Genomic DNA, 20,701 nt, shown 5'->3' with positions numbered 1-20,701 from the left:
AGAATAGAACAACAATTACACCAGAGTTTTGCGTAAACTAAACAAAAGAAAAGGTAAAAATCTTCATTCTTGATCTTGTCCATCGATTACCATCCCCAGAAAGCTTCTTGTTTCTCCTCATTCAGTTGCTCTTCATTCTTATCTGAAAGTTGTAAGGGGTGAGTGTTTTGAGAAACACTCAGCAAGTGGGGGTCGATCGATTTCCAAAGATACATATAGAACTTAATTTCCTTAAAACATATTTTTAACAAACTTTCTAAACTTATTACTTTTAACTTATCATAACATAACTGAATCAAATATGAGACAAAGGTTTTCAGCCGAATCAGAGTTCAGAAGCAAATCAGAAAAATTCAGAACAAACACAACACTGTTATTCATCTCATTTCTATGGTCAACTTATCCCCAATATGTTATTCATCTAAGGGGTGAAGCCAGAACATGGTTTTATATGCCACCGATGGGGTCAGACAGAACACAGTTTTATGCCCACTGATGGGGGCCAGACAGAACACAGTTTTATACCCACTGATGAGGACCATACATAATTACAATTATCGTTCCATTTCAAATTGATTTGTAACAGTGTATCACAGAATATAATCTTTTATCGAACAGAACTTATCAGAAATTTAGACGAATACAGCGGAATCAAAGAATGTCAAAAACCAGAAAGAGCATATCATCGATCAAAATTTTAAAACGAAAGACTGTATTTTTTGAAAAAGAAGACATACTTTCACGTATGTCATGATATATTATACAAAGTTTTAAATTATAAATAAAGTACATAACAAAAACCCACTTACCGAAATGCGTAGGTATGCTTCGAAATTTGCAGATTCTTGAAATAATTTTCTTCCGAAGTTTGTACAGTAATTCTGCGTGTTGATCGAGCAATTTATGCCGTCAATCCAATAGCACCTCGACGTATTTTCCTGAGCACTCGAACTGCACGAAGTTGGTTCTTCTTTCTCCCTTGCCTTGGCCGAAGCTTTGTTGCTTTATGGAAGGGAGTACCCGAAATTTTGTATGGCTTCTGGTGTGTTTTTCCTTCACCTTTTGAGTGTCATTTATTGAGGAAAACTTTGTCCCTTCATCTCCCCCATGACTTTGTCCCTTCCTCTCCCCCATGGCTTTGTCCCTTCATCTCCCTCATGAAATGAAATGAATGTAGTCAAGGCTATCTCAAGCACCAAAGGTCACATAGAATTTCTAAAGGGTCATTTCTTTCATAATTAATTTGTCCAATCCCTTATCTCCTCCTTTAGCTCCCTTTTTGATCCCTTTAGGACTAGCATAGTTGAGCTTCATTGAGCTGAAAAATTGAGTCCTTGAGCTGGGGTTTTACATCTCCGATGACGATTCTTGCGATTTCCTATATCATAGTTTTCTGTTGAGATAATCTCCGAGCTTCGGAGCTACTTTCTCAGGTCAAGTTAGATGATTTTCTTCGGAAATTCCGGGTTCTCACACGTCGGCTCCTGGAGGTGGCGCCGGACCAGGACTAGACTTGATACCAGAAGTTATAGGAGGTGAAGGAGGTGTTGTTTGAGGCGGGGCACGTGGGCCTCCAGATTGTTGATTTATTAAGAGGGCTGTGGGTGGCACTGGAGCTGTGGGTGTGGAGGTGGACGTGGATGTGGTTGCGGATGCAGATAATGTTAGAGTAGGTGTCCAACAAGCCAACTTATGGCTCGAGCTTTATTGACTCTAATATAAAACAATCTTTATTAAAATAATATCTTACGATTTCATTCGATTATGGCTTTATAAACTACAAGAAAAATACAAATCAACAACACTCATAAGACAAGGTTTTTATTAAAACCGTTGTATTTTTAACTTTTAACAACGATTTTAACAAAAACCGTCGTCGTAGCCTAAAAAACCTGCTGATAGACAACGGAACCGTTGTCTTTGATGTGTCTACGACAACGATTTTTCAGTTTTGTAAAAACCGTTGTCTATGAGCGTTTTTTTGCTACAACAACGGTTTTTGAAAACCGTTGTCTACGAGCTTTTTTTTGGGTTACAACAACGGTTTTAATAACCGTTGTCTATGAGCATTTTTTTAGGCTACAACAACGGTTTTTAAAAACCGTTGTCTTTCGGATGGTTTTTTTGGGCTACAACAATGTTTTTTCAAAAACCGTTGTCTATATAAGATTATGTCAAAGGTGAAAGAGAACGGTCTATGTAAACCGTTGTCTTCGGATGGTTTTTTTAACTATGACAACGATTTTTTAAAGCGTTGTCATTTTTTAGAATTTTATTTGGTTAACGACAACGGTTTTTTGAAAAAAACGTTGTCGTAGCTTATAATTTTGTAAAAAAAATTGGTTAAAATTAGCGACGGTATTTCTTAAACCTTCGGTAGAGTTAGCGACGGTTTAAGAAAAACCGTCGCTCATTTCAAATCAGCGACGGTTGTTTTATACTTAGAGACGGTGTTCAAAATAACTGTCGCAAGTTTAAATTAGCGACGGTCCATAAAACTGTCGCATTGTTAAATTTGTGAAGTTTTAAAAAAATCTGTCGCTTCATTTAGCGACAATTTCAATAAAACTGTCACAATTTTAAATTAGCGACGAAACAACCGTCGCTAATTTTTAGTTTCTGACGGTTAACCGTCGCTAATAGCGACGGATTTAGCTTAATCCTCGCTCATAGCGACTGTTTTATTATATCTGTCGCTTTTAGCGACGGGTTATACCAAAATCGTCGTTAATTACAAATTGCCTATAAATACCACATTTTTGTTCATTTCTTCCCACAACAAATTTTTCTCCCTTTAACTATTTTTCAGTTCTTGTTTCAAAAAAAAAAACTATTTTAAATTCTAAGTATAAGATTATAAATATTATTAATTTAGTAAGATTGTAAAGTTTTTTTTGGTTTATTAAATTATAACAGTAAATTTTTTTTATTTTACGGAAAAATATAGCGACGGAACTCATATGAAAAACCGTCACTAATTAGCGACGGAAAGCATATAAACACCGTCGCTAATGAGTGACAATAAATTTGTAACCGTCGCTGATTTGCGACGAAAATCATATGAAAAACAGTCGCTAATAGCGACTGTTTTATAATAGTCATCGCTCATAGCGACGTTTTATTTTAGAAAAATCGTCGCAAAATTTTGTTTAACAACGATTTTTCAATGCTACAACAACGGTTTTTCACTATTGTCTTTGAGCGCACCATTTAACCATAGGGCCTTTAACAACGGTTTTACAAGACCAACGACAACGGTTTTTTACCGTCGTCTTTGACATCTACGACAACGGTTTTTCACCGTTATCTTTGAGCGCACCCTTTAACCACATGGGCTTTAAAGTCCTTGAATATACAATAGGTAAAGTCCTTGAATATACAATAGGTACTATGAGGTCTGTGTCGCAACGTAAGATCATGGAACTCATTAGGAAGTGTACCGTATATTCTAAACAAGTTCCAAGTCGAATCAGCCGCTTAAAACAATGATAAAGGTCGCTCGAGTTTGAGACTAGCATCTGTGGTGTAAACGTCATGTTTCATTGGCAAGGACATGGAGATGTCCATTCACACAGATGGGTGATTATATGATGGTACACTGAACAACCCTCCCTCGGACTGTCCAAGTGGTTCTCACTTATCGAGTAGAATAGTCCGAAGTTATGGTTGTACACCATTAGTCCTTTGAACCGAGACAATGTAGGGGCTATACGTACTAGCATGCACTTTGATTCATTTACCGACTCCATCGAGGGTCATCAGGTAACGAGATTGGGTGTAGTTTCGAAAGACGTAGAAGCAGATGCATTGTAGTTGAGGATTCACCATTCGCCTACAGGTGAATATATCATATGTGATATGATGAGTTGATAGTGCAAGGAGTCTCTGGCCAGATCAAGAAATGTGCTTTAGGTAAATATATTTTCCTATCTGCACATACCATGCCACTATTATTATTCAAAGATAAATCGCATCGTTATGAATTCATATGCAACTCTCGATATACCAATGGTTGTAGATTCGATTGGGATATATGTGTTGAAGGGACCGTATTGTACGCTAACTACGCCTAAAGGTTCTTGCATGCACTATCAGTGATACCTAGGGATAATGGGGCGATAATACTAGATGCTCTTACCATGATCCGATGGGTGCAATCAGAAATGAGTTCTGACATTCTTTATCAAGGTGTTGATGAAAAAGAATGGGACTAACTAGGGTAAGCCCGAATAAGAATAAATGTTATTCTGAATCACACGGATATGTGAACACATGGCTAGCTGTATCCCTGAACCATTGAGGGTCAGATCAGTATCGAATTCTGTGTTCCCATTTAGATTTTCAAATTTCAAAGAGTTGGAATTTAACAACTTTAGTTTGATGGAGATCAAACAAGAAGCTTATAAAGGAGTTCATAAGATGATAATTCCATAGGATGGAAGAAATGAAAGTTAGCATGACTGTTAAATAAGAAAGAAGAGTGGAACTATCTGTTTTGTAAAGGAATTTACTAAAAATGGCAAGGCGCCCAATATGGTAAGTGAAAATTTTGATATTCGAAATTTTCATTTTTCATTATATGAACAATATTTGTATCCTTAGTACATCGGTGCTCTCGATTCATCGATAGAGGTTATAATTAGTCCGGAATCATTTATTTAGTGAATTGAGAAGTTACTGATTAAATGATTGTGCTAGTAGTAGTTACTACTAACATGTACACATTCCCATACATATTATAGAGGAGTCTAGAATTAAATTAACATATGATTTAATTATATAAATTAAATAATGGTTATTTAATTTAATTAATTAATATATATACATTTTATATGATGGTATAAAATAAATGTATATATGATATCAATATATCATTTATTATCAAAAGTTGATACATTTGTTATATATTAATAATATGAGAATTTAATTATATGAAAATATAGAGTCCTTGTAGGAGAGAAACTGCAAATTAGATTAGGAGCCTAATTAAATTAGGAGTCTCATTCTATAAATACACCATAAGATTGGATAATTATATAGAGAATTTTTTTTCAAAAATTCACAAAATTCCTTCCCAATTTCAAAGAAAACTCACGGCCACCATGATGAAATTTGGAAGAAATTTTTTGCCAAAAGCAAATTATGTTTGCTTAATTTTTGAATAAGAACCAATAATTATTGGTTAATAATTAATTAATAATCAATTAACATAAAACCATGATTTTGAATCATGGAGCTCTCGGCCATATTTTTCAAAAGATTTGGGAAAATTTCGGCCATGTGATTTTTTTCCACCGCCTCGCTGCTTCTGTTAGAGTAGGTGCCCGTCCTGCCAAGTGTTGGCCGAGCGTTCAAGTTTAAACTCTATGTATAAACAATCTTTATTTTAATAATATTTGATATTATTGCTTTGGCACATCTTTATCTGTATACCCATGCTAGAAGCATAGATAATGTCCTTTAATGCACAAATAGTAGAAAGTACATAAGATGCTCATATATTGAGTATCATGAAACTCATATTTGGAATATTGTATATTTTAAACATTTCTTTGTCGATTCAGCCGCCATTAAGAAGGATAAAGACCGCTTGAGTTTGAGACTAGTATATGCGATGTGAGTACCATGTTTCATCGGTAGGGGAAATTGTGATGTCCGAGCAAGCAGATAAGTGCTCCTTGTAGAGTGCACTGAACAACCCTTCATAAAGGACTTTCCAAGTGATTCTCACTTATCGAGTGGAAACTTCCTCGTTTATGGTTATACACCATTAGTCCTTACGACCCGGGACTATATTGAGACTCTATATGTTAGCATTGCACTTTGACTTGTTTACCGACACTTATTGGGTCATCACGTGGCAAGGTTGGGTGTTTTATCGGGTATGAATATCCTATGTGCTCTCATGTATATGTAGTTTGAAATATCTGATCAGAGAGTTGGTGGTAAATAAGAAAGGGCTATCTTAGATTACACGATCGATGCAACTACGACATGACACACATTACCAATTCTTTGGCAACTCTCGATATACCAATAGTAGTCGAATCGGTCGGGATATATGAGTTGAAGGGACCGTACTGTACGTTAACCATAATGAAATGGTTCTTGCAGGCACTATCATTTGATACCTAGGGAATCATATAAGGGATGATGCTATGCATTTAACATGACATGATTGGTTGGGTTCTATCAGACTTGAGTTCTGACGTTCTTATTATCAAGGAGTTGATAATTAAGAAATGAGCAACTGAGGTATGCTCATATAAGGACATGTTTAGTCCTGAGTCACATTGAGATGTGAACCCACTGCTAGTCTTATCAATGAAATATTGAGGACCACACAAGTACTAGCTTTCTAGATCCCGTTGAGAAGAAAAATAGTTTAATATGTTGAACGGCTTATAAAGGAGTTTATAAGCGGAAAGAAAAACAGAAGTATGACTTCTATAAGAGGATTATGGGGAAATCAAGTTTTAATTTGTGGAAGTATTCTTAAGTTAAAAGTTGGCCAAATAAATAATGCATTTGAAAAATTGTGATTTTCAAAAATTTGTTATGGACTTAATTAAATTAAATTAATTCAAGTGTTTAATAAAACACAAATTAAACACTAGTGGACCTAGTAGAGTCCAAATAATTAAATTAATTCAAGTGTTGAATTAATTAAATAATATTGGGTCTTGTAGAGCCCAAATGAAAATAATAATTCAACTAGTGGGCTTGAGTAAATTCAAGTAAGATTTTATTTATCTCAAATGTATTTGAGATATTAAAAATTAGTCCACGGGCTTTGTAAATATTACAAACCCAAATTACATTCATGTGGAGGTTGTAAGGCCCGAGAAATTTATCAGATTAATCTGAAATGATTTGGCAATAATTAATACGAATTATGGGTAAGTGAGAGTTGATTAAAGACGGAACAGATCAGACCGGGACAGAGGAGAAAAGACACGAATTAGGTGCGAGGGTGGTGCACCTCGCGCACATGCACGACTTAATGCGCGAGCAGTGCGCGAGTTGGGCAGAAGATCCCGCGCATATGCGCGGAGTGATTGCGCGCATATGCGCGAGCTGTAGTATGCCTTGTCCGGAGAACCTCGCGCATATGCGCCGAGGTGAGGCGCGCATATGTGCGAGAGATGCCGAGACACACACGCCGAGAAATGGTGTCTCGCGCATATGCGCGATGTCAATGCGCGCATATGCGCGAGTAGTCCTGTAGCCAATGTTTTGAGACAGAACCTTTGGCGCATATGCGCGGAGTTGAGGCGCGCATATGCGCCAGAAGTTGTGAAGCAGCGCATCAAGACCAGTAGGTCTCGCGCATATGCGCCAGTTGGGGTCGCGCATATGCGCGAGACATGCAGATTAAAAATCAGCCACGTTTCATTGGCATGCGATTTGATATATATATATATATATATACCTACAAACGTAAATCTTGAAGGAAATCGAGGGAGAAGCTCGAGGAAAGGGAAAAAGGGTTTCAAATAGTAGAATTTCGATTTTTACGAGATTCGCCCGTCTGATTTTAAATCCGACTTCAGTACTGTGTTCCTATCGACGTAGGCTACAACTGGACGTAGGTTTTGTTACGTTTTGACATGTTCTGAAATTATGATATTGCCAGAATTGAATGGAATTCATATATGATGTTCTTGACATGTTAGACATCATAGAATCGAAGTCAGATTAAGAAACGGACTGGTTATGTAATTGTTATGATTTTTGGAATTGATTAACTGAGATTCGATATCAGATTGGTGTTATTGAAATTATGAATTGCACCGATATTGATTGTGAGTTCTGGTATTATATCTGTGGTGTTGGAATTGACGGGGTTATCGAGACTATATTGGTCTGCCGTCGAAACATCAGTTGATTGATATGGATCAGACTCGGTATTGGTTGAGATGGTATTGTGGTATCATATGTCGATTGGCATCGATCATATTATGTTTTGATTTGAGTATTAATCAGAACAGGTTTTGAACTGAGTTATATACTGATATTGTATCTATTCGATTGTCATTATCAGATTTGGGTATGGACAGAGTTGACTTCAATACTTCGTCTTCGTCGGCACCGAGAAGATAAAGGTATAAATTTAATGTTGAGTTGGGATTGCACAACTCGAGTGAGGTTTGGCTCGAGTTTCCCTAAATCACATACTTTACCTTATTGTATTGATTTGATTGATGTACTTGTTCTCTTGATTTATTGACAGCAGGTATTAGACGAGTAATCTTGTGACAGAAGTGCCTGATAGTGGTGGGATCGCCACGGGCACATTGCACGATGTCACAAGATAGTGTATTGGCGATTGTGCCAAAGTCTGTCACCGGATGATTGGCTATCGATGTGGATAGAATTATAACTTCTTCTATTACTGATGATCGATATTATATCGATGTGGATAGAATCGGAGCTTCTTCTATTACTGGTGATCGGTACCGTATCGATGTGGATAGAATCATAACTTCTTCTATTACTGGTGATCGATATTATATCGATGTGGATAGAATCGGAGTTCTTTCTATTTTTGGTGATCGATACTATACCGATGTGGATAGAATACGAGCTTCTTCTATTACTGGTGATCGATACCATATCGATGTGGATAGAATTGGTATTTCTTCTATTACTGGTGATCGATATCCTATCGACGTGGATAGAACTGGAGTCTTTTCTATTACTGTTGGTTGATATGGGAATGCTAACTTCTGGAAACCGGGATCCCTAGACTAGGATTGAGTCTAGTCTTAAATGTGAAGTCATGAGTCTAATTGACAGTTATATTAATTCATATTGATTTATGTTCATGATGATGGTACATGTTTATAATAGGATTTATTCTTGATATGAATTTATATTCTGGTCTGTACATGTTAGACATATCTGTTATATGCTTATATATTATCTTTATGATTGCATGTATACATGATTTATACTGAGAATGTAATTCTCACCGGAGTTATCCGGCTGTTGTCTTGTTTGTATGTGTGCATGGCAACAGGTGGGATAGGATCAGGGTCAAGAAGAGAAAGAGGCTGGACTAGATAGCGTGGAGATCCGGGCTTCGAAGCAACTTAGGATTCAGCACTGAGATATTGTTGAACCTAGTTGAATTCTTGTATATAATACAAGATTTGTATAATTATGTTTAATATGTAATTTGAATTGAATTACATTACGTTTCCGCTTTGTATTTTAAAAAAAAAATTAGACCCTGTTTATTATAATTGTTTGAATTATTCCTAAAGACGATTAAGGAATGAATTAGCGTCCGGGTCCCCACAACAGGTGGTATCAGAGCATTAGGTTCCAGAACAGTAGGTTCTTGAGATTGAGATAGAAGGAAATGAGCGGGGTAGATTGAGTTTTCTTTCCTTGCATGTGATTGCTAGCATGTGATTATTATAATGTTGAATTACATGGTGTGTGCTAGCATGATGTTATGTGTTATTGCTTGAAGTTACGTGGCACATATTGGACTATAATGTTGAAATTACATTGTATGTGCTAAGATTCCAGTATGTTTTTACTGTATATTAAGCTACATGTTACCTGAATATTTGAGTTGATTTGGTAATATGTATTATTTGAAACTGGATCAGAACCAATTCTTGATCAGAGGTAAGCTGATCAGGATTCGGATTGAGACGGATTTGTCTCCTGTTATTACTAACATCTGTGATTATCAGATATTTCTCCTAGAAGAGTTCCAGAAAAGTGTAGTACTTCGTCTGATCAGATAGATGTATCAGAAACGCAGATGGAAATAAAGTTGAAAGAGTTTCAGTTATTTCAGCCGCCGATTCTGAGTGGTATTGAGACGTCTGAAGATTGTGAGAACTGGTTTGATGACATAGAGATACTGTTCGATTTACTTGATTGTACAGATGAACTAGTTAAAATGGTGCCTAACCAGTTACGAGAAGCCGCCAGGAGTTGGTGGATTACAAGTAAAGGAATGTTAGAACAGATAGGTACTGTGATTTCGTGGGAAATATTCAGAACTGAATTTTATCGAAGATTTTTCTCAGTTTCGTACCGAGAGGACAAGAAAGCAGAATTTGAGAATTTGAGGCAAGGTCAACTGAATATTGAAGGGTATGTTGCTAAATTCTCCACTCTACTGCGTTTTACTCCTCATGTAGCAGGGAATGATGAAGCTGTAGCGGATCAGTTCATCAAAGGATTGAACTCGGAGATAGTTGCATTGATGAATATGCAGTGACCTTACCATTTTACTGATGCCTTGAGTAGAGCGAAAAGAGCTGAGGCGAGTCTGATTAGACAACAAGAAAGGTTGTGTGCAATGCAACCCCAGACACAACAATTCCCTCTCCGATTGGATAGAGGTAGTACAAGTGGGAAGCAAGATTTGCTGAAAGCTCGAAAGAAGCAGTTCAAGAAGTTAGGGAGCGGTTCAACTAGCTCCAGTGGTTCTAGTCCGAGTTATACTGGAGTTTATTGCAGGACTTGCGGAGGGAGACATCCCATGGAGCAGTGCCAGGGAGTGACTGGTAGGTGCAACTTCTATAAACAGTAAGGACACTTTGCTAGAGTCTGTCCACAGAGAGGTTCCCGAAGATTTCAGGGAGCAGAATCATCTGGTGGTAGTGATCGAGGAATAGACCCAGGACACACATGATGATATAGTGGAAGGTAATAATCTTTTATGATTATGTTGCATATGTATTGATATATACTAATGCATTCCCTACGAGTATCTTTGACTGAGTTGTATTGATATATGTTGTACCTGCTGGGTCTGTATTACTGTAGTATTGATCCTTGTACCTTTTGGGGAGAGGAATTGATATCAGTGAATTCTGTGATATATTGTGTACTGCAGTAAAAAGAGAATGAGATTGTATTGTACTTGTGTTATCTGATTCTGACTACATTATTGATATTAATATGCTAACAAGTACAGAACTATTATATATTCTTGCCAGGAGATGGTAAGATTCGGACCTGAAATGGCCGATGAACGAATGATATACGGTAAGGATTCTCGATTTTGAATTCCTTGATATCCGTATTATGTATGATTCGATGATTATCGAAAAGAAGGGAGTAATTCCTTATGTATTTAGTTGATTACTGAAGTTGAGCCTATCTGGAAATGATTTGTCAGTAGCAGGAGAGTTGCTATAGTCGGTCCAGATGAAATCCGGGTTTGTCTTATATCAGGGAGAGCGACTTCAGCCTTGATTTGATATCAGGTATGGATTTCATTGTAGACTTCTATACAAAATGACATTGATTGAATTGAAATGCCAGTTAGAAGATTTACTGCCTGAGAGTTAGAGTTACATCTGATTATGTGTTTCTCTGGGAAATACTTCAGTTCTGTGTATGGGTTGATAAATCCTATGTTCCGAAGTGTTCTGATGATCTTATGCTCGTTTTATCTATGATATTTTGATATATTCGCAGCGTATGATTGATTGAATCGAACAGTTGAAATTGTATTGAATATTCTGGGAACTGAGATTGTTGTATACAGAATTATTCGGCTATGAATCCAGATTGTAACAGATTTTATTCAGAGTCTGTGATATCTGAAGATAGTATACTGATTGATTGTAGCACAGTTGAGACAGTGATCAGATTGTTCAGAACTTGATTTCGATAGTCAGAACAGTGGGTCAATCAGAATACCAGGTAGGTAATGCTTTATTTTATATAATTAGCTGATTGTTTGTGCCAGATATTTCGAATTTGAAATGACAGGTATTGTCAGAGGCACACAGTAGTAGATTCAGTATTATTCTGATAACACGAGATGTGTGATAATTCGAACGGATAGTTTTGATGTAAATAACCGAGATCAGTTATGTCAGAGTTTGTATTGAAATGTCTAAATCGCTGACAGATGAAGACAGGAAGATAGAAACCAGGAGATTGGTTATACAGATTATCGATTCCTGAATAGAAATAGGAGTACATTTCTATGGATCTGGTAATACTTACCGAAATCGTGCGAAGAATGTACCAGGATGTGGTTATGATTGAACGATTGTTCAAATCGGCATATGTTATTGTACAGGATGACGTAGAGATATGACAAAACGATTGAGAAGTATGTCAGAAAAGGGGTCAGATTGTATTGAATGCCAGAGTTAATTATATCATACCATGGTTTTTGGTTGATTTTGTACTTTTGGCGGAATGTATAGTATGATTTTTCATCTATGGTTTATAGATTGACGGATAGTCGGAGCGAACTATCTAGATACTGGAGGATATCCAGGAACTGTAGTGCTGGATTTTAGCACTAGTGACCTGAGATCTTGTCACTTTATGAATTATTGTACAATAATAGCTATTAGATGAGTATCGAGATAGCTCTAGTCGAGGAATTGTACAGTGAGTACTGCGGATTTCCTCTGAATGGGAATGATATTACGATGATATTTGAGATTGAATTTGATAAAAGGAGAAATCTTTATAAAGAAAATGAAGCTGATTCAGAAAAGAATGAACACCAGCTTCGAATGAACCGATTTGATATGCCGACGTCGGATGGTGACGATTGGTATTTAAAGCCAAAGATTGAGTAAATCTTTGACTGGGATAAACAGAGTTGATAACAGCTGATGATATTGATTTGGGGTGAGCTGTTGATTGGTATATACGGATGTTGTATATCCACTATTTGCAAGTAATTTTATCACAATGGTTTGATAGAATGAATTTGCTGAAGTAACCTCTATTATACCTTCCTTCTTTATCTGATTTGATTGCTTGTGATTTCGAGGACGAAATCATATCTTAGAGGGGGAGAAATGTAAGGCCCGAGAAATTTATCAGATTAATCTGAAATGATTTGGCAATAATTAATACGAATTATGGGTAAATGAGAGTTGATTAAAGACGGAACAGATCAGACCGGGACAGAGGAGAAAAGACACGAATTAGGTGCGAGGGAGGTGCCACTCGCGCACATGCGCGACGTAATGCGCGAGCTGTGCGCGAGTTGGGCAAAAGATCCCGCGCATATGCGCGGAGTGATTGCGCGCATATGCGCGAGCTTTAGTATGCCTTGTCCAGAGAACCTCGCGCATATGCGCCGAGGTGAGGCGCGCATATGCGCGAGAGATGCCGAGACACACGCGCCGAGAAATGGTGTCTCGCGCATATGCGCGATGTCAGTGCGCGCATATGCGCGAGTAGTCCTGTAGCCAAAGTTTTGAGACAGAACCTTTGGCGCATATGCGCGGAGTTGAGGCGCGCATATGCGCCAGAAGTTGTGAAGCAGCGCATCGAGACCAGTAGGTCTCGCGCATATGCGCCGGTTGGGGTCGCGCATATGCGCGAGACATGCAGATTAAAAATCAGCCACGTTTCATTGGCATGCGATTTGATATATATATATATATACCTACAAACGTAAATCTTGAAGGAAATCGAGGGAGAAGCTCGAGGAAAGGGAAAAAGGGTTCCAAATCGTAGAATTTCGATTTTTACGAGATCCGCCCGTCTGATTTTAAATCCGACTTCAGTACTGTGTTCCTATCGACGTAGGCTACAACTGGACGTAAGTTTTGTTACATTTTGACATGTTCTGAAATTATGATATTGCCAGAATTGAATGGAATTCATATATGATGTTCTTGAAATGTTAGACATCATAGAATCGAAGTCAGATTAAGAAACGGACTGGTTATGTAATTGTTATGATTTTTGGAATTGATTAACTGAGATTCGATATCAGATTGGTGTTATTGAAATTATGAATTGCACCGATATTGATTGTGAGTTCTGGTATTATATCTGTGGTGTTGGAATTGACGGGGTTATCGAGACTGTATTGGTATGCCGTCGAAACATCAGTTGATTGATATGGATCAGACTCGGTATTGGTTGAGATGGTATTGTGGTATCATATGTCGATTGGCATCGATCAGATTATGTTTTGATTTGAGTATTAATCAGAACAGGTTTTGAACTGAGTTATATACTGATATTGTATCTATTCGATTGTCATTATCAGATTTGGGTATGGACAGAGTTGACTTCAATACTTCGTCTTCGTCGCACCGAGAAGATAAATGTATAAATTAATATTGAGTTGGGATTGCACAACTCGAGTGAGGTTTGGCTCGAGTTTCCCTAAATCACATACTTTACCTTATTGTATTGATTTGATTGATGTACTTGTTCTCTTGATTTATAGACAGCGGGTATTAGACGAGTAATCTTGTGACAGAAGTGTCTGATAGTGGTGGGATCGCCACGGGCACATTGCACGATGTAACAAGATAGTGTATTGGCGATTGTGCCAAAGTCTGTCACCGGATGATTGGCTATCGATGTGGATAGAATTATAACTTCTTCTATTACTGATGATCGATATTATATCGATGTGGATAGAATCGGAGCTTCTTCTATTACTGGTGATCGGTACCGTATCGATGTGGATAAAATCATAACTTCTTCTATTACTGATGGTCGATATCATATCGATGTGGATAGAATCGGAGTTCTTTCTATTACTGGTGATCGATACTATACCGATGTGGATAGAATACGAGCTTCTTCTATTACTGGTGATCGATACCATATCGATGTGGATAGAATTGGTATTTCTTCTATTACTGGTGATCGATACCCTATCGACGTGGATATAACTGGAGTCTTTTCTATTACTGTTGGTCGATATGGGAATGCTAACTTCTGGAAACCGGGATCCCTAGACTAGGATTGAGTCTAGTCTTAAATGTGAAGTCATGAGTCTAATTGACAGTTATATTGATTCATATTGATTTATGTTCCTGATGATGGTACATGTTTAGAATAGGATTTATTCTTGATATGGATTTATATTTTGGTCTGAATACATGTTGGACATATCTGTTATATGCTTTTATATTGTCTTTATGATTGCATGTATACATGATTTATACTGAGAATGTAATTCTCACCGGAGTTATCCGGCTGTTATCTTGTTTGTATGTGTGCATGGCAACAGGTGGGATAGGATCAGGGTCAAGAAGAGAAAGAGGCTGGACTAGATAGCGTGGAGATCCGGGCTTCGAAGCAACTTAGGATTCAGCACTGAGATATAGTTGAACCTAGTTGAATTCTTGTAGATAATACAAGATTTGTATAATTATGTTTAATATGTAATTTGAATTGAATTACATTACGTTTCCGCTTTGTATTTTTAAAAAAAATTTAGACCCTGTTTATTATAATTGTTTGAATTATTCCTAAAGACGATTAAGGAATGAATTAGCGTCCGGGTCCCCACAGAGGTGAAAGGTTGAAAGCCAACTTTTGAGTTAAATGCAAGCATGCCATTGAAAAGCACTTTTTACTTTTTCATCCAACAAGAAAATTCTTCCTTCTATCCTCTAAACATGAAGTGGCCGAAATTCTCTCATATATTATTGTTCAATTTTGCTTCTTCATTTTGATGATGAAAGAATACGTTTCTCAATGAAAAACACATTACTTTTTCTAGTGCAAATGTATAGTAGATCTTTCTAGTTGGTGGTGGGCTTGATTTTGAGCAAGGAGTGTTCAAGGGAGGCTTGTAGATTTTTCTACCATTCAAGAGCTACTTAGTTGGAGCCAACATAAATTCTTGTGATTGATAGGTAAATCTCTAAAAACATACTATGTTTGTGTTTATTTTCGTATTTGCAACACACTAAGTGGGGTGCTTGATTTTTGCTATTGAAATATAATTTCCGAAATTTTCGTTGCGCATCTGGGCACCGTAACCGATCCTCTTTCAAGTGGTATCAGAGCTTAGGTCACTTTTTGTGTAGCAAATACTTCATATTATATTGAGGACTATTTCTAACTGTATGATAAAATTCGACAAAATAATTCGAAGGACGGTTGAGGGGCAGTTTCGACACCATGTTGCTGCCCGTTTTGGGCAGCAATGGTTGCCTGAGGGGCTGCCCATTTTGTGAAGCAAGGGCAGCCCATTAACGCCCCCAACTTTGAAATAATTTTTTTTTGTATGTGGGCCGGAATCCGACGACGACGATGACGAGTAGGATTTTCAAAAGCGTTTTGAAATATCAAAGTATCATGGGTCTTGAGTTGTTGGGCCTTTAGATGGTTAAATATTTTGTGAGATTTAAATGGGTCAAAATATTTTTGGTGAAAAATGTCTTTTGAGCACTTAAGTTTAAATCTACCAAATTTGTATATATTTTCTCATAAAATAAATAATTGAAACTTTAATTTATAATAAATTATGATTTACAAGAAATTCGGTTATAAATATATTAATTAGAAAGTAAACAATAGATATATAATATTGGATAAATTTATTATTGTGATAAATAATTGATGGTGTATGATATCATGCATGAAGGATGATCAAAAGCCCAAGCCCAATTTCCTAGATGTATGTTAGGATACTTTGTATTGAATGATTGTAATAATTATCAATTTATAAGTGGGCTTGGTTTATAGACCCTTTCTACCTCATGAGATGTATCCCTATTCACCATGTATATTTATTTGTAAATATTAGTGTAGTGGAAGATCGAGATTGGAAGATGGTAGGTTTTGATGATTTTGAAGAACGAAGACATGTAAATATTAGAGGCTTATGTAATTATGTATTTGCATCCCATGCATCCCTTAGGATTGGACCTAAGCCCGCGTTTGGCTCACACGGGCCATTAGTGTTGGGGCGATTGATCATCCTCGTTAGTTTAATTTTTATAATATATGCATTTTATATTATAAATAATGATTATGTGCGTTATTATTACTATCAAAACCAAGTTGCCTGAATCCGACAATCATTCGATCAAACACGACGAGTTTTTAAATAAAATTAATTATGATTCTTTCAAAATTAAAAAACCCTCATTTTGAATAAGATTCAAAATTAATATAAAATCCGAAAAAGGGAATTATAAAGGTGTTTATAATTTCCATGTCTTCCATCGACAATGGATGCATGATGAACGCTATCCGTGCTCAGTGCTCGGCTCACATTATTGAGGGAGTCCTGGACGCCGGAAAGCTGTGACATCCATTCATATGGTGATGTGAACTATGTGAAACTCCCATAAATTCAGCTCATATTATTGGGAAAACTAATGGCGACTGTCCATTAAGGTTCAATATCAAATGGTAAGGCTTGACACGTAAAGATTAACGACATCATATTATTGGTAACTAATCAAACGTGAGACAAAAGTTTATGTAAAGGGTTGCATGGAGATGCAACTGGAAACTACCTTTTAGGAATTATGATTGGCTGATATTATTCGGGATCATAATTTGCTAATTGGACCTAACGTACCTACTGAGGAAAAGAGTTTCCCGTTTTAACTAGAGGTTAGTGAAAAATGTCAAAACTGTGGGAGTGAAAATTTATGAAGTAAAAGTCTATACTTTAGATCTTACTAAATATTTTTAATAGTTATTAACATTTATTTGTTTTTACTTTTCAGTACAAATTTGAAAATTTCTTCGATTCGCAATACATTATCATCAATACTCGACAAACACATTTTAACCGTACCAAATTACCTCAATTGGCTAAGAAACCTAAAAGTTGTCTTGAATTCGGAAAGGATAGCATAAAAACTAACTGAGTCGCCCCCTGTTGAGGCTCTGACTAGTTGCACTCCTGAGAAAATGTAGACTTACAAAGATTGGTGTGACCATAACTTGAAAGTCAAGTGTTATATGCATGTTTCTGTGAATGATGAGCTATAGAGGCGTTTTGAGGATGAAAAGATTGCTACTGAAATTCATTTGCATCTCAAGGAGCTCTGTGGTGAGAAAACACGGCCTCATAGGCATGATATCGTCAAGGAGCTAATCACTTTACGCATGTAAGATATGGCTTCGTTCCATGAGCATGGCCTAAATTTGATTGGGCTTGTGGACAGAGGCGGATACATTGGAGGGCTGTAGCCCAGCCCACGATAAAATTTCAGCCCACCAACCAATGTTCTAGTCCAATCCAGTCCATTGCAGCCTAGCCCATTTACATGCAGATCCAACTGTAAGAAAGTGTGTGTTGTAGACTCGGCCTCTCGAATCAAAACAAAACTGTTCTCCAAAAACTTGAATCAAACCATTTTTTCAAATTTTTTTCTATTTTCCAATATCATGGCCTACCAAGTACCAACTGTGTTTCGTTTTTTCTTTTTGGGTTGACATCGCTTGCGAGGAACAATAGGATACTCGAATCCATCCGGTACATATTTATAAATTGCATGATGTGAATGACAAATTTTAAATATGTACGATGAATTTTCAATTTTTAAATATTCAATATCATGAATTTTCAATTCTCTTTTATCATTTGATAGCATAATATTCAATATTATGTTTTAAAATCTCGTAGGGCACAACTTCGTTGAACGATATAATATAATTTTTTAAATAATATATAACTTATCATATTGAGTTCAAGCCCCTCCCCCCCCCCCCCCCCCCCCCAACTCTTATTTCTAGATCCGTCTCTGCTTGTGGATAAGCTCGTTGGCATGGATCTTATGTTGCCATCGGAGTTGACCACTAACGTGTTACTCTTGTCACTGCCGAGCTCATTTGTTCCTTTTGTGGTGAATTTCAACATGAACAAGCTAGAGCCTACCCTTGGAGTTGGTGAATATGCTTGTTACCTTTGAGTCCACCATCAAGAAAGAGAATTCGGTTCTTTATGTGGGTTCTTCATCTGATACAAAGACTGGTCCACATGGGAAGGGAAAGAAGCGTTCTTTCCAACGTCCCAAGAAGAATGTGCCTTTGAAGAGGCAAGCTCTGAGTCCCGCTGTGACAGCCAAACCAGTTAAGGCTGAAAATACTATTGATATCTATCATCACTGCAAGAAGCCTGGACATTGGAAGGGTAACTGTAGAGAATATCTTGCCCAAAAAGGTTCTGGAAATGATATGTTCTACATTGAAGTTAACATTTCAATTAACTCTACTTCTTGGGTATTAGATACCGGATGCTGCTCACATCTCTGTAATGATTTGCTGGCGATGGGAAGAAGTATAAGACTTATGGAAAGTGAGACCTTCTTGAAGATGGGCAATGGAGCGAGAGTTGCTGCCAAGGCTATTGGAGATATTTACTTACTTTTGAACAATGATTTTAAGTTAATTTTAAGAGATGTTTTGTTTGTACCTAATTTGGTGAAAAAAATTGTTTCCATTTATATTCTTGATAAAATGAATATTTAAGAGAATGAATTTTTGATTGGTACGGAAAAACTTGAAAATGATCTCTATAACTTAAATTTGAAAGATATTCCATTAAAAAATGTCCAAGTAATAACAACAACAACAAGCGAAAGCAAGATACTCGAAATTCGGCACAATTATGATATGCTCGATTAGGACATATTTCCCTAAGAATGATGAAAAGCTAGTGGGAGTAGGCATGTTTGATATGTTTGATATTAATTCTCTCACGATTTGTGAATCCTGTCTAAAAGGAAATATGACCAAAATTCCTTTTAAGGACCTAGTGGAGCGAGCCAAAGAATTATTGGATTTGATCCATACCAATGTGTGCGGTTCACTTAGCATCACCACTAATCATGGACATGCCTACTTCATCATCTGTACTGATTATTTTTTGAGGCATGGGTATGTGTATTTGGTGAAATACAAATCTGAAGCCTTTGAAAAGTTCAAAGAATTCAGAAGTGAAGTAGAGAAACATTTGAGACGAAGCATCAAGTCACTTCTATCGGATCGAGGTGGTGAGTACTTAAGTGCCGAGTTCTAAGAGTATCTTAGGGAGAATGGATTCTCTCGTACTGGACTCCGCCTGCTACACCGCAATTGAATTGTGTTTTAGGGCGTTGTAACCGGACTTTGATGGACATGGTTCGGTCTATGATGGGGTTCACGGAGTTGCCGCCATCCTTTTGGGGATATGCACTTGAAACAGTGGCACTGTTGTTGAACAATGTCCATTCAAAAGCAGTTTATAAGACACCATATGAGATACGGATGGGTAAGCCTCCCAAATATTTTTTTCTTAGAATATGGGGATGCCCTACTTATGTGAAGCAGGCAGTGGAAGATAAATTGAATAGTTGATTCATTTTATGTTACTTTGTGGGATATCCAAGGAATTCACACAACAACAAAAAAAAATCAACAACACACATACGACAACGGTTTTTCACTAAAACCATTGTCGCAGACTTTTTAACAATGGTTTTAGTGAAAACCGTTGTCGTAGGTGCGCTTTTTTAAGCAAAAGACAGTAGTTTCTAGAAAACCGTTGTCTTTTTGGGGGGTCAAAGACAACAATTTTCAAAAAACTGTCAAAGACAACGGTTTTCAAAAAACCGTTGTCTTTGAGCGGTTTTTTAGAGTCAAAGACAATGGTTCTATAAACCGTTGTCTATTTGTGCGTTTTTTTGGACAATCGACAACGGTTTTATAAAACCATTGTCAATTAGCATGTTTTTTGGACAAACAACAACGATTTTGTTATATTTAGCGACGATTTCAGCAAAATCGTCGTAATTTTTAAATTAGCGACAGTTTTGCCAAGACCATCGCTAACGTTAGCGACGGTTTTGGCAAATCGTCGCACGTACCATCTCTAATTTAAAACTTGTAGCAATTTTGCAAAACAGCCGCTAAATTTAGCGACGGTTCTGAGAAAACTATCGCAATTTTTAAATAGCAACGGTTTAATTAAAAACCGTCGCAAATTGTA

Source organism: Primulina tabacum, chromosome 2, assembly GCF_025594145.1.
Source record: "Primulina tabacum isolate GXHZ01 chromosome 2, ASM2559414v2, whole genome shotgun sequence".
Taxonomy (NCBI): domain Eukaryota; kingdom Viridiplantae; phylum Streptophyta; class Magnoliopsida; order Lamiales; family Gesneriaceae; genus Primulina; species Primulina tabacum.
Note: the sequence above shows the minus strand (reverse complement) of the source record.